Source organism: Sminthopsis crassicaudata, chromosome 1 (genome assembly GCF_048593235.1).
Source record: "Sminthopsis crassicaudata isolate SCR6 chromosome 1, ASM4859323v1, whole genome shotgun sequence".
NCBI classification, from domain to species: domain Eukaryota; kingdom Metazoa; phylum Chordata; class Mammalia; order Dasyuromorphia; family Dasyuridae; genus Sminthopsis; species Sminthopsis crassicaudata.
The window spans coordinates 490019093-490032617 of NC_133617.1; positions in this window are offsets into that span (position 1 = coordinate 490019093).

Consider the following 13525-nt stretch of genomic DNA (forward strand, 5'->3'; position numbering starts at 1 on the left):
TATTAAATGTCTGAGACTAGATTTGAACTCGGGTCCTCCTGAATTCAGGGCTGGTGCTCTATCCACTGCGCCACCTAGCTGCCCTGGAATCATTGATAATTCTAAATTCCATTGTGAGTTTCTGATTCTCAAGCCAGTAAAGGTAGCTCTGAGAATTCTAAATTATTAGTATTTTCATTACATTTATCACATCAATACTAATGCAAACATAATAATTTTCACAGGTTAACTGTTTATATCTCTATACAGAAGAGGATGATACTTGTAACTCTTAAGAACTATATTTTTATAAGGGCATTTAGAAGGGGGCATACATAGTAAGAGGGTGTGAGTATAAGTTGATGTTGATGTGATGACATAAAAAGAAAATTAAGGAGTGAAAAAGATTTGTACTGGGAGAAAAGGCAAGGCAAGGCAAAATGGAGTAAATAATATTACATTAAGAAGCATAAATACCTATTTCAGTAGAGGAGAAAAAGGGATGTAGAAGAGCATTGTTTGAACCTTATTCTTATCAGTTTAGGCTCATAGAGGGGATAATATACACTCCACTTGGATGAAGAAATTTATGTTACATTATAGGAAAGTAAAAGGAGAAAAGGAAAAAGAAAGGAAAAAAGGTAGATGGAAGAGAAGGTAGAGATAGAAGAGGAAAGGGGAAAGAAAAGGAAGAGGGTGATTGAAGGGAGGCAGATTGAGGGAAGCAGTGGTCAGAACTAAAACACTGGTGAGGGATAGGGTGAAAAGAAAGAAAAATGTATAAACAGGGAGGAAAATAGGAAGTAAATACACAGTAATTGTAACTGTGGATTTGAATGGAATAAACTCCCCCATAAAATGAAAGTGGAGAGAAGAATTGATTAAAAAACAGGATTCTACAATTTATTGTTTACAAGGAACACATATGAAGCAGTGACACACACACACACACATATAATAAAGATAAAAGACTGCTTCAGATGAAATGAAAAAAAAAAAAAAATACAGGGGGTAGCAATCCTGACCTCAGATAAAGCAAAAGTAAAAATAAATCTAATTAAAGACCTAAGGAAGGAAACTACATCTTGTTAAAAAAGGCAACATAGATGGGGCAACTAGATGGCACAATGGATAGAGCACTGGCCCTGAACTGAAGAGGACCTGAATTCAAATGTAGCCTCAGACAATTATATTTCCTAGCTATTTGACCCTGGGCAAGTCACTTAACCCCAATTGAAAAAAATCACAGATAATGAAGTAATATCAATACTTCTAGAGGGTCATAGATAGTGGGGAAATTCTGGGTGAGGTGTAAGACCCTTCAGCCCAGAGGGAACCTGCTGACAATGTCTGGTTAGGCTCCCCATATCCTCTAAGGGCTCTTGGCCTTCCTGAGAAGTCAGGGGGCGGGGACAACTTGTGTTGTGATGGAAACAGAGTGATACCAGGTGGAAGAGTGATACCAGGTGGCAAACTACATACAATAGCAAGTTGTTTATGTGGTCCCATGTGCTCAGTATAAACTTAGTGTATGCTAGGTGTTTTTATTACATAAGGGTATGAGGATATAAAAAGGGGAAAGTTCTTGGAATAAACGGACTCTATATTTTCACCATCCTCAGGAGTCCCACATCATCACTTCTCCACTAGGAAGGGATATTTTAACACCCCCAACTTGGGGACTCTAGAAAGCAGGACAACAAATTCTAAATATATATGCACTGAATATACATATTCTTAGAGGAGAATTTAAGTGAGTAGTTATAGGAAGAAACAGCAAAACTATAATAGGGGACCTCAATCAGTTAGATATGATAGCCTTCTGGAGAAAACTGAATGGGGATAGAAAGAAATAAACCTTTTTTACAGCAGTACATAGTACCAAAACAAAATTTATCATATATTAGAGCAAAAAACATCACAATCAAATACAGGAAGACAAATATTAAATGTATCCTTTTCAGATCACGATGCAATAAAAATTACATGTAATAATAAAGAGCTGTGGAAAAGATAGGCCAAAAAGTAATTGGAAATTAAATGTAATCCTGAAGAATGAGTGGATCAAACAACAAATCATAGAAACAATCAACAATTTCATCAAAAAGTGATAATGAGACAGCATGCCAAAACTTTTGGGATGAAGTCAAAGCAATTCTTATAAGAAAATTTATATCTCTAAATGTTCACTTGAAAAAAAAAAAATAGAGGAGATCAATGAATTGAGCATGCAACTAAAAAATCTAGAAAAAGAAAAAATTGAAAATCACCAAATAAATACCAAATTAGAAATTCTGAAATTCAAAGAAGAAATGAATAAAATGGAAAGTAAGAAAACTATTAAATTCCTATCAGTTGAGGGAATGACTGAATAAGTTATGGTATATGAATGTAATGGAATATAATTGTTCTATAAGAAGTGATCAGTAGGATGATTTCATAAAGGCTTGGGGAGACTTACATGAACTGATGCAAACTGAATTGAGTAGAACCAAAAGAATATTGCACATAGCAACAAGATTTTGTGATAAGGAGCTGTAATGGACTTGGCTCTTTTCAATAATGAGGTGATTTAGGCCAATTCTTATAGACTTGTGATGGAGAGAGCCATTTGCATCCAGAAGGAATGCAATGTGGGTACTGAATATGGATCACAACATAGTATTTTTATCTTTTTTTATTTGATTGCTTGTTTTTTTCTCTCATTTTTTTTCCCTTTTTGATCTGATTTCTTATGTAGTATGATAAATGTGGAAACATGTTTAGAAGAATTGCACATGTTTAATCTACATTGGATTACTTGCTATCTAGGAGAAGAGATAGATGGGAACAAAAGGAGAAAAATATGGAAAACAAGGTTTTGTAAGAATGAATATTGAAAACTATTTTTCATATATTTTGAAAAATAAAAAGCTATTATAAAAAACTAAAACTATTGAACTAATAAATAAAACTAAGTTGGTTTTATGGGGAGAAAACAATAATAAAATAGATATAACTTTGGTTAATTTGATTTTTTTAAAAAAGAAAACCAAATACCAATATCAAAAAGGAAAGAGTGAATTTACCACCAATAAAGACAAAATTAAAACAATGAGAAGCCATTTTGTCTAGTTGTATGCCAAGAAATCTGATGATTTAAAGTGAAATGAATATTTACAAAAAACATAAATTGTCCCAATTAACAAAGGAAATAAAATACATAAGTAACTCCATTCTAGAAAAAGAAGTTAAACAAGCCATCAGTCCCTAAGAAAAAGATCTCCAGGAAAATCATAAAAATGTATTATTAATGTATTATTACATTAATGTATTATTTAGTGCCATACCAATCAAACTACCAAAAAATATTTTATAGAACTACCAAAAATGATAAAATTAATTTGGATTTATAAACAAATTCTATCAAACATTTAAAAAATAATTAATTCCAATTCTATACAAATTATTTTTTAAAAAATAGGTGGAGCACTATCAAATTGTTTTTATGACACAAATATGATATTGATACTTAAACCAGGAAAAGTCAAAACAGAGAAAGAAAATAATAGATTAATCTCCCTAATGAATATTGATGCAAAAAATGTAAATAACATATTAGCAAAGAGATTACAGTAATAAATTGCAAATAATACAATATAACCAGGTGGGATTTATACTAGAAATACAGGGCAGATTCATTATTAGGAAAACTACCAGCATAATTGACCATATCAATAACAAAATTAACAGAATTCATGTATTTATCTCAGTAGATTCAGAAAAAGCTTTCAACAAAAACACTGTACCTATTCCTATTAAAACCACTAGAGGGCAAAGGAATAAATGGAATTTTCCTTAAAATGATAAAGAGTAACTATCTGAAACAGTCAGCAAGCATTATATGTAATGGGGATAAATTAGAAACCTTTCCTATAAGATCAGAGATGAAATAAGGATTCTCATTATCACCACTATTATTCAATACAATATTAGAAATGTTAACTTTACCAGTAAGAGAAGAAAAAGAAATTGAAGGAATCGGAATAGGCAATAAAGAAACAAAACTATCATTCTTTGCAGATGATATAATGGTATATTTAGAGAATCCTATAGAATTAGCTAAAAAATTACTTGAAATAATTAACAAGTTTAGCAAAGTTTCAGAATATAAAATAAATCCACATAAATCATAGGTATTTCTATATATTATTATTAACAAAGCTCATCAGCAAGAGATAGAGAAATTCCACTTAAAACAACTGTTGACAATATAAAATATTTGGGATTTTATCTCTCAAGACAAATCCAAGAACTATATGCACAGAATTTTCAAAACACTTCACACAAATAAAGGCAGATCTAAATAATTAGGAAAATCATAAAAATGACAATTATATCTAAATTAATGTATTATTTAGTGCCATACCAATCAAACTACCAAAAAATATTTTATAGAACTACCAAAAATGATAAAATTAATTTGGAAAAATAAATGTTAAAGTAATGAAAAAAAATATTCAAAGAAAAGTGGCCTAGCCATATCATCTAAAATATTATAAAGCAGCAATCATCAAAACTATTTGGCTAATAAATAGAGTGGTGGATCAGTTAGGTTTACAACACACAACAGTCAGTGATTATACAAATCTATTTTTTGATAAACTCAAAACTTCTGGGATAAGAAGTCACTAACAAAAACTGCTGGAATAACAAATATTCTGGCAGAAACTAGCTAATGACCAATATCTCACACTATAATAAGATAAGGTCAAAATGGGTACTTGATTTAAACGTAAAGAGTGATGTCATAAGCAAATTAGAAGAGCAAGGAATATTTTACCTATCAGATCTATGAAAAAGGGAAGAATTTATGACTAAACAGAAGACAGAGAACATTATTAAATCTCTGTCTTCTTTTGCTTTTGAACAAAAAAAGCCAATGCAACCAAACTTAGAAGGGAAGCAGAAAGAGGAGAAATTTTTTTTTTACAACCAATGTTTTTGACAAAAAAAAAGCCTCATTTCTCAAGTATATAAAGAACTGAGTCAAATTTATAAAAATACAAGTCATTCCCCAACTGATAAATGGTCAAAGAATATGAATAATTTTCACATGAATTAAAGCCATCTATAAGTCATGAAAAAATGCTCTAAGTCACTATTAAAGAAATGAAAATTAAAACTATTACTTCACACCTATCAGATTAGCTAATATAATGGAAAAGAAAAATAAATGCTGGAGATGATGTAGGAAATTTGGAACACTAATACATTGTCAATGAAATTGTGAAATGATCCAGTCATTTTGGATAACAATTTGGAACTATACCCATATAAAACTATGCATATCCTTTGATCCAGCAATACCACTATGAGGTCTATATTCCAAAGAGATCATGTAAAAGGGAAAATATGTATAACAACTCTTATTGTGGTGACAAAAAATCAGAAATTCAGAGGATGCCCATCATTTGGGGAATGGCTGAACAAATTGTGGTATATATAATGGAATACTATTGCTCTGTAAGAAATGAGCAGGCTGATGTCAGGGCAAAAAAAAAAAAAAAAAAAAAAAAAACTAGAAAAGACATATGAACTGATAAGTGAACAGAACAGGAGAACATTGTACACACTAACAGCAACATTGTGCAATGATCAACTTTGATAAGAGTTCTTCTCAGCAAGACAATAATCTAAGACAATTCTAAAAGATTCATGATAAAAAATGCTATCCATATCCAGAGAAAAGAACTATGAATCTAAATACAAATCAAAGCATACTGTTTTCACTTTTTCTTTCTCATGATTTTCCTTTTTTGTTCTGAATCTTCTTTCACAACAGAACTAACGTAGAAATGTTTAATATGGTTGTATCTGCATAACCTACACAGGACCATTTGCATTCTTGTGGAAGGGAAGAAAGGTGGGAGGGGGAAAAATTAAAAATCAAAATCTTTTAAAATGGTGAAAATCATGCTTACATATAATTGCCAAAAAAAAAAAAAAAAAAAAACCACAACACTATTAAGTTGGGAGAAGGAAAGGGGAAAAATAACTCTGATTGTAGAGATCTTAGGTCTCATAGGTTCAAATATTGTTCAAAGAAGATTCCTAAACTTATACAACCTGTTGTCTTTCCTGAGTTTCAAGCCCAAGTTATTGGCCCCTTGCATATACCACAAATACCTTAATTAGGCTGGGCTTTTATTAAGTTGGATATCTTGAATTATTTTTCACTTTTGTGAAGTTAGCTTTTCTCTTTTTTTAAGACAAAGCTGAAATATAACTCCTTTCTGGATGTAAACTAAGCCACCCATAATTCCATTTCCAGAGCTTTAGGACCCCAAACTTTTTTCCTAGTGAATTTCCTTATAATCAGAAATTATGAAACCCTGATGCTCTGGAGTTTTTCCTAACCTGAACTGCTCTGGAAGAGATTATGTACAGGGGTAAAATGATGGAATAATTATTACACTGCCTTCACTGAAATGTACCAGTTTTGTGCATTTTCCAGAGGGATATAGGAGGAAGAGAATAGCTGGACCTGCATAAGTACCTATTTTTAATTTTTTTCTTTAGCATGGTATGCTGTTTCTTGGACAATCTCTATCTACTTCCTAATGTTCTAAAGCATCTTCAATAGTCTCAAACACAATCTCCTCCCTTCAACTTATTAGTTTAAAAACATCCTTGTCTTGAAAACAATGAATTAGAATTGATAATTTGTATGTTGTAGAGCTGGTCTCTGCCCAACACGACTCAGAATAACCAAAATATATCACAAGAATAAAGGGACAAAATTTTAGGTGTTTATAATGCTTCTATAAAGTGTGAAATTCTTTATGATAGGATTAGAGGGACAGCTGATTGAAAATGCCCTATTACTTTATTATAAATTCTGAAGTTTTCCTTGACATGGGAAGAAAACCTGTTAATTGGCAAGGAGTAGACTGCTATCTTCTTTGACTGCCCTTAAAAAGCTGAACTCCCCAACCTTGAGAATTAGTCCAGGAAGGAGTCAGCACTAGATCAAAATCAGCCCAAGAAGGAATCTCTCACCTTGTACACCATAAATGCTCTACTTCAGTGGTCCTCAAACTTTAAAAATAGGGGCCAGTTCACTGTCCCTCAGACTGTTGGAGGGCCGGACTATAGTAAAAACAAAAACTATGAACCTCAGGCCCAGTGCTGGAAGGATGCATTGCTAACTGAGCTTAGGTCCTATGTCACTTCTGGTCTGATTTTGCCATAACCAGGCAGGCCGCATAAATGTCCTCACTGGGCCACATCTGGCCCGCGGGCTGTAGTTTGAGGACCCCTGCTCTACTTTCTATCCCTATTAGTTAGTTGGTTGTTTTGTCTGAACCTTATGAAAACTGTAATATGAATAAAGAAGTTAATTTTATGGTGAATATATATTAAGTGAATTCATATCATAGGATTCAAAGATCTATGATTTCATTGGTTTAATGCGCACTATTCCTTAAGGTTTCCTATTAGTTTCCTTAAGGTTTGTTGTCTGTAGTCAACTGTCTGGTGATTAACCTTGCTGAACTTACCTGTTGTACTTCTTGTTTGACAGACTTAGAGGCTACAATAGAAGTTATTACAGCTTGGTAAGCCCTGTTAGGTTGCTTCACTAGTGTAGTCTTTTTAAAACCTAAGTAACTTCAGCTACATTGAGACATCAGAAGTAAACTTTAGTTAAGGAATTCAATTTAATTCTGGAGTTTTGACACATAATTTAGATGAAGAAAGAAGGTAAATTATTTGCTTCCCCTAAAATCTATCATTCTGAAAACTATTCCCCCTCCCCACTCACTTTATTTCAGTTACTTCTATTATCTTTGCCAGTACTAGAGACACTTGAGAACATCATCAGTGTCAGAGATTATCTATTCATCTTTATAATTAGAAAATCTGTTCTTCCTTCTGAAATTCTAGTGTTATAGAATTAAGTGGTAATGCACCATCTTGTGGACATCAGTGGAACTTACACAATGAAAGACCAATTTCAAAGATCATTTTTACTAGAAAAATGCTTATTCTAATAATCATAATGAAAAGATAGATTGTGGCCTGTCAAAGAAGAGAATATCTTAGAACAAATAACCATGACTTCTCACTGAAAAGCACTTAAGCAAAACTATTTGAGTCTAACACACTGATTGGAGATATTTCATCTGTAATGTTTGAGAGTAGATTAATAACATTACTACTGTATTGAGAGCACCCACTCATGATTGCCTGTCAAAGATGAATACAGTGACTTCATTCATACTGTGTAAAGGGCTGAAACTCTTGAGTCAATGGATTGAGGTCAGACAATCGAGCACTTGAGGCTAATTACTGATTGGACAATACTCTAGAAATATGCTTAGAAAATGGCCCTTCCCACTATCCTGTGCTGGCCTAATCATTTGGTGTATGCAGAGAATTGTGGGAGGAACTAGGAGGTGCAGTGAGACTAGCCAGACTGACTCTGGGCAGAAGACAAAGAGAGGAGGTGGCGGAGATTCTTCGTCCATCCCCTGGACTTCTACCACTGAACACCAAGAATAAAGATGTTTGCTTATCCTGACTTCAGCTGATTGTAAGGTATCTAGGATGCTAACGTGGTTGCCACAATACTGTGTTATATATGATCCAAATGAAAGTCTATGGAGAGACAAATGAATATTCTCCCTATTAACCCCAAAACAGAACATAGTATGTAAAATGAAGCAGTAATCTAAACTTCTGATATGATTAAAAATTTTTTGGTATTAAGAAAACCAAGGAAACGACATTGGAGTAACAGTCTTTGAAGCCCTTGAGAAGGCCTCACTGTCCCAATTTTTGCATATTCAAAGTAAACAATACTTTGTTGATATATCATCTGAATGAAGGCTATTAGGCAAATTTTCAGGTGAAAATATTTGGAGGCATATTAATTCATGGATGGTGAATTGTAAACAGGTTCAACCATTATGGAATTATGCCCAAAGCTATTAAACCATGCATATCCTTTGATCTAGCAATACTGCTACTAATCTGCACTCCCAAAGGCATCAAAGAGAAAAAACACACATATACACAAAAACATTCCTAGTAGCTCTTTTTGCAGTGGCAAAGAATTGAAATCTGCAGAGGTGCCCCTCTTTGGGAAATGGCTGAATAAGTTATAGTATATGAATATGAGGAAATGCTATTGTGCTACAAAAAATAATAATAAAAGGGAGAGTTTCAGAGAAATCTAGGAAGATTTGGATTAGTTGATAAAAAGTGAGGTGAGCAGAACCCAGAGAACAATTTATATAATAACAATGTTGTAAAGACAAACAACTTTGAAAGACTTGGAATCAATGATCAACACAATGACTACAACAAATTAATTTTAGTTTCTGGGACCACAAGCTATTATATCAGTTTTTAATTATTTTTTAATTATTCCAATAACATTTGAAAATTTTAAGGACTTTATTTTATACGTGAAAACATAAATTGGCAGATGACAGGGCCAAATATTTAATATCTGAATGGAAATAGAAGGTGCTAAAGTATTGCAACAATAGTTATATCAAGAAGGACTTTTCCTGAATATAGAGATTTTTCTTTGAGAAAAAAAAAAAAAAAGCAGACTGGGACTATTATAGCAGCCTCAAAGCTGAAACTCAGAATGATTAAAATCTTATTTCCAATGGATTCCAGGTTAAAATAGTATAAGATGACAACATTATCATAGCCAAATTCAGGTGAAAAATTTTCTTGTAAGGGAAGCTGAATCAGGAAAGTTTAACTTTGCCTTCCCCAAAATATTCCCCAGGGACTGATATTCTTTGACTGTAGGTCACAGAACTCACTCTCATTAAGTTATTGACATTTTCCCTGAAGTGGTGAAATACTGACTCAAGAATACAACAAACCTGAAAATGAATCTTAAAATGAAAATTCAGTCCCAAAATGTTTCATCTTAGATAGCAAAGTCTCTCAGTGGAATTGGGTATAATTGTTATTAACACTGTCAATGTGTTGGAAAATAAAAAATTAGGCCAACAAAAAATTATATGAAAGATTTTATATTAACCTTCTGTGATATTCTCTACAAAATGTAATATTCTCTTGTTGGGGTTTTCTTGGGGTCTCTGGAGGCAGCCTTCGTTTCAGATCAGTAATCACCAATCGAGTAGACAGGAGTTAAAACTCCAAATCCTTTATTGTCTCTTTCCAAGTCTTGTCTCCTTCCAGGCCGCCTGGTTACCTTTCTTATAGTCCAAGAGATCCTTTACTATTTCCTTCCTGGGGCTGGGCAGCCTTTCAATCTGGCCTTAGTTCCGAGAGCTTGAGCTCCTGCCTGCCTTCTCTGGCTTCTGAATCTCCTGGACTGAATCCTGGCTGAGGCTCCATATACTGTCTCTTATCAAAGGCATGAATCTTGTAGAACTATAGTAGGTACTATGTACATGTCTGAACTAGAGAACTGTTAAGCCCTATGCTAAATAACCATTGTCTCTATCAATTCCACTGACTTAGCATCTCATTTCAAGTTCTGGCCCATAACAACCTTCTTCTAATATTCATTTTTCTCAGGTACAGCTTAAAATTCAATCTGATGTAAAAAGATAGTTATAACATAGTTATTAGAATTTAATAAATTATTAACTGAAATGGGCCAGAATTCTGGAGAAATTCTTATAACAAGGTGTTAACTCAAGACAATGGTTATCTAGTTAGCATGGTGATTAATAATTCTCTAGTTTAGTACATGTACTTAGTACTTAATATAGTTCTACAAGATTGACACCTATTCTACAAGATTCATACCTATGATGATATACTTGTAATAGAGTATTTAAGAAGTCAGAGTAGGACTGGGAGACAGACTTGAAGAAGACAGAGGACTGGAGGTGGGAGCTCAAGTTCTTGGAGCCAAGGAGAGACATTCACTCCATCTCCTAACACCGTGGTGACTGGTCTGTTCTCCTGCTTCCTCCACTGAGCCAAGGCCAATCTGAAGGGCCTCCAGAAAGCTAGCCAAGCCCCAGGCAAGGAGACAATAAAAAATTTGGACTTTATCCGTTGCTATTTCCATGGTGATTATTCTGCTGTAATGAGACTTCCAGAAAACCAATCAGAACATTACAATTAACACTTTAAGACAAAAAAAAAAAAAAAAAGTTCTAAGACTAGTCTGTTAAGACTAAGTTGGTTAACTTCACACTTCTTAGATTGACTAAGATGACAGGAAAAAATAATAATGAATGTTGGAGGAACTATAGGAAAACTGGGACCCTAAAGCATCATTGGTGGAGTTGTGAAAAGATACAACTATTTTGGAGAGCAATTAGAAACTATGCCCAAAGAGCTATAAAACTCTGCATATCTTTGATCTCTATTGTCTCTATTGGCTCAAAAGAGGGAAAAAAGACATGAACAAAAATGTTTGTAGCAGCCCTTTTCATAGTGGCAAAGAACTAGAAATTGAATGAATGCCCATCAATTGAGGAATGACTGAATTAAGTTAAGGTATATGAATGTAATGGAATATTATTGTTCTAGAAGAAATTATGAGCAGGTTGATTTCAGAAAGGCCTGGAAAGACTTACATCAACTGGTGCTAAGAGAAGTGAGCAGAAACCAAGAGAATATTGTACATAGTAACAAGATTATATGATGATCAACTATGATGAACTTGGATCTTTTCAAAAAGGAGATTAATTCAAAGCAATTCTAATAGACTTATGATGGAAAGTATCATCCATATCCAGAGACAGAATAATAAAGACTGAATGTGGATAAAAGCCTATTATTTTTATGTTTTATTGTCATTGGATTTTTTTTTCCTTTCTCATGTTTTTTTCCCTTTTTGATCTGATTTTGTGTGCATGTACAGCTTGATGAATATGGAAATATATTTAGAAAAATTACATATATTTAATCTATATCGGATTGCTTGTTTATCTTGAGGAGGGGGAAGGAGGAAAAGAAAATTTTAAACAAGGTTTTTTAAAGGAAAATACTGAAAATTATCTTCACATGTATTTGGAAAAATATTACTAAAAAAGTTTTAAGATTAAGTTGGTTAGTGATATAACTTCCCTCCTCTCATTAAGGAACATTTGAAATGGGAATTCAGTTTTCTAAAGGGTTCGGTTATCCAAATGGAGCAATGTATCAATTTTTTCAGAGCTGCACAATTTTTACAAGTAATAGATTTGAAACTTTATAGATGATCTCAATTGAAAATATTTCCAAATTACCTTACATAGAAATTTATGCACTAATAAACACTGAGACAATTATTATATATGTCATTACTTATTAGAATTATTCTAGGTAAAGGACTGATTTTTGTCCCAGATTGGTCTGATACTGGTAGAACATGATCCATCTTGAGAATTTTCACAAAAGAGTGAAAGCAAATAGAGCATTGAAAGTCACAATAGCAAAAATTTACATATATATTACTTCTTAGGATAGGACAAGAATTGATGTTAAGTATTCTATGAATAAAAACTTAACATTGCCTTTTTAATTTTACATGTTGTTGTTAAACAAAATTAAAAACTTATTAAAGACTTTCTCTCCACGTAGGTATACATACTGACTTGATCGGTATAGCTACAACAATCAAATTGTTGAGTTATGCCCAACCAGTTGCAAGTCTGTTATTCCCTAAAAAGTGGAGGCACCAAAATCCTATTAAGAAGTCCTTAACAAAAGCTTACCAAAACTGGGAATATTCTTTTTTTTTAAAAAAACTAATTAATGTTTTATTATTTTTTAAATTAATTTTATAATTATAATTTTTTGACAGTATATATGCATGGGTAATTTTTTTTTACAACATTATCCCTTGTATTCACTTTTCCAAATTTTTTACTCCCTCCCCTAGATGACAGACAATCCCATACATGTTAAATGTGTTACAGTATAACCTAGATACAACATATGTGTGTAAAACCAAATTTCTTGTTGCATGATAAGAATTGGATTCCGAAGGTATAAATAACCTTGGTAGAAAGACAATAGTGCAAACAGTTTACACTCAATTCCCAGTGTTCCTTCTCTGGGTATAGCTGTTTCTGTCCATCATTGATCAACTGGAACTGAATTAGATCTTCTCTATGTTGAAGATATCCATTTTAATCAGAATATATCTTCATACAGTATCATTGTTGAAGTGTATAGTGATCTCCTGGTTCTGCTCATTTCACTCAGCATCAGTTCATGTAAGTCTCTCCAAGCCTCTCTGTATTCATCCTGCTGGTCATTTCTTACAGAGCAATAATATTCCATAACATTCATATACCATGATTTACCCAACCATTCTCCAATTGATGGGCATCCATTTATTTTCCAGCAAAACTGGGAATATTCTAATAAATTAGGTTTTGATATATTATCACAGTATATTCAAGTATCACAAAGGATTTTTTCTAAATTTATGCCCATTTCAAGTTATTTTCTTAAGTTTTTCCCTTTTTGTGTTTTCAATTATTTCCAGTTATGTTCAATTCTATTTTTATATTTTAATAACATTTTCCAAATATATGTAAAAATAGTTTTCAACATACATTTTTTT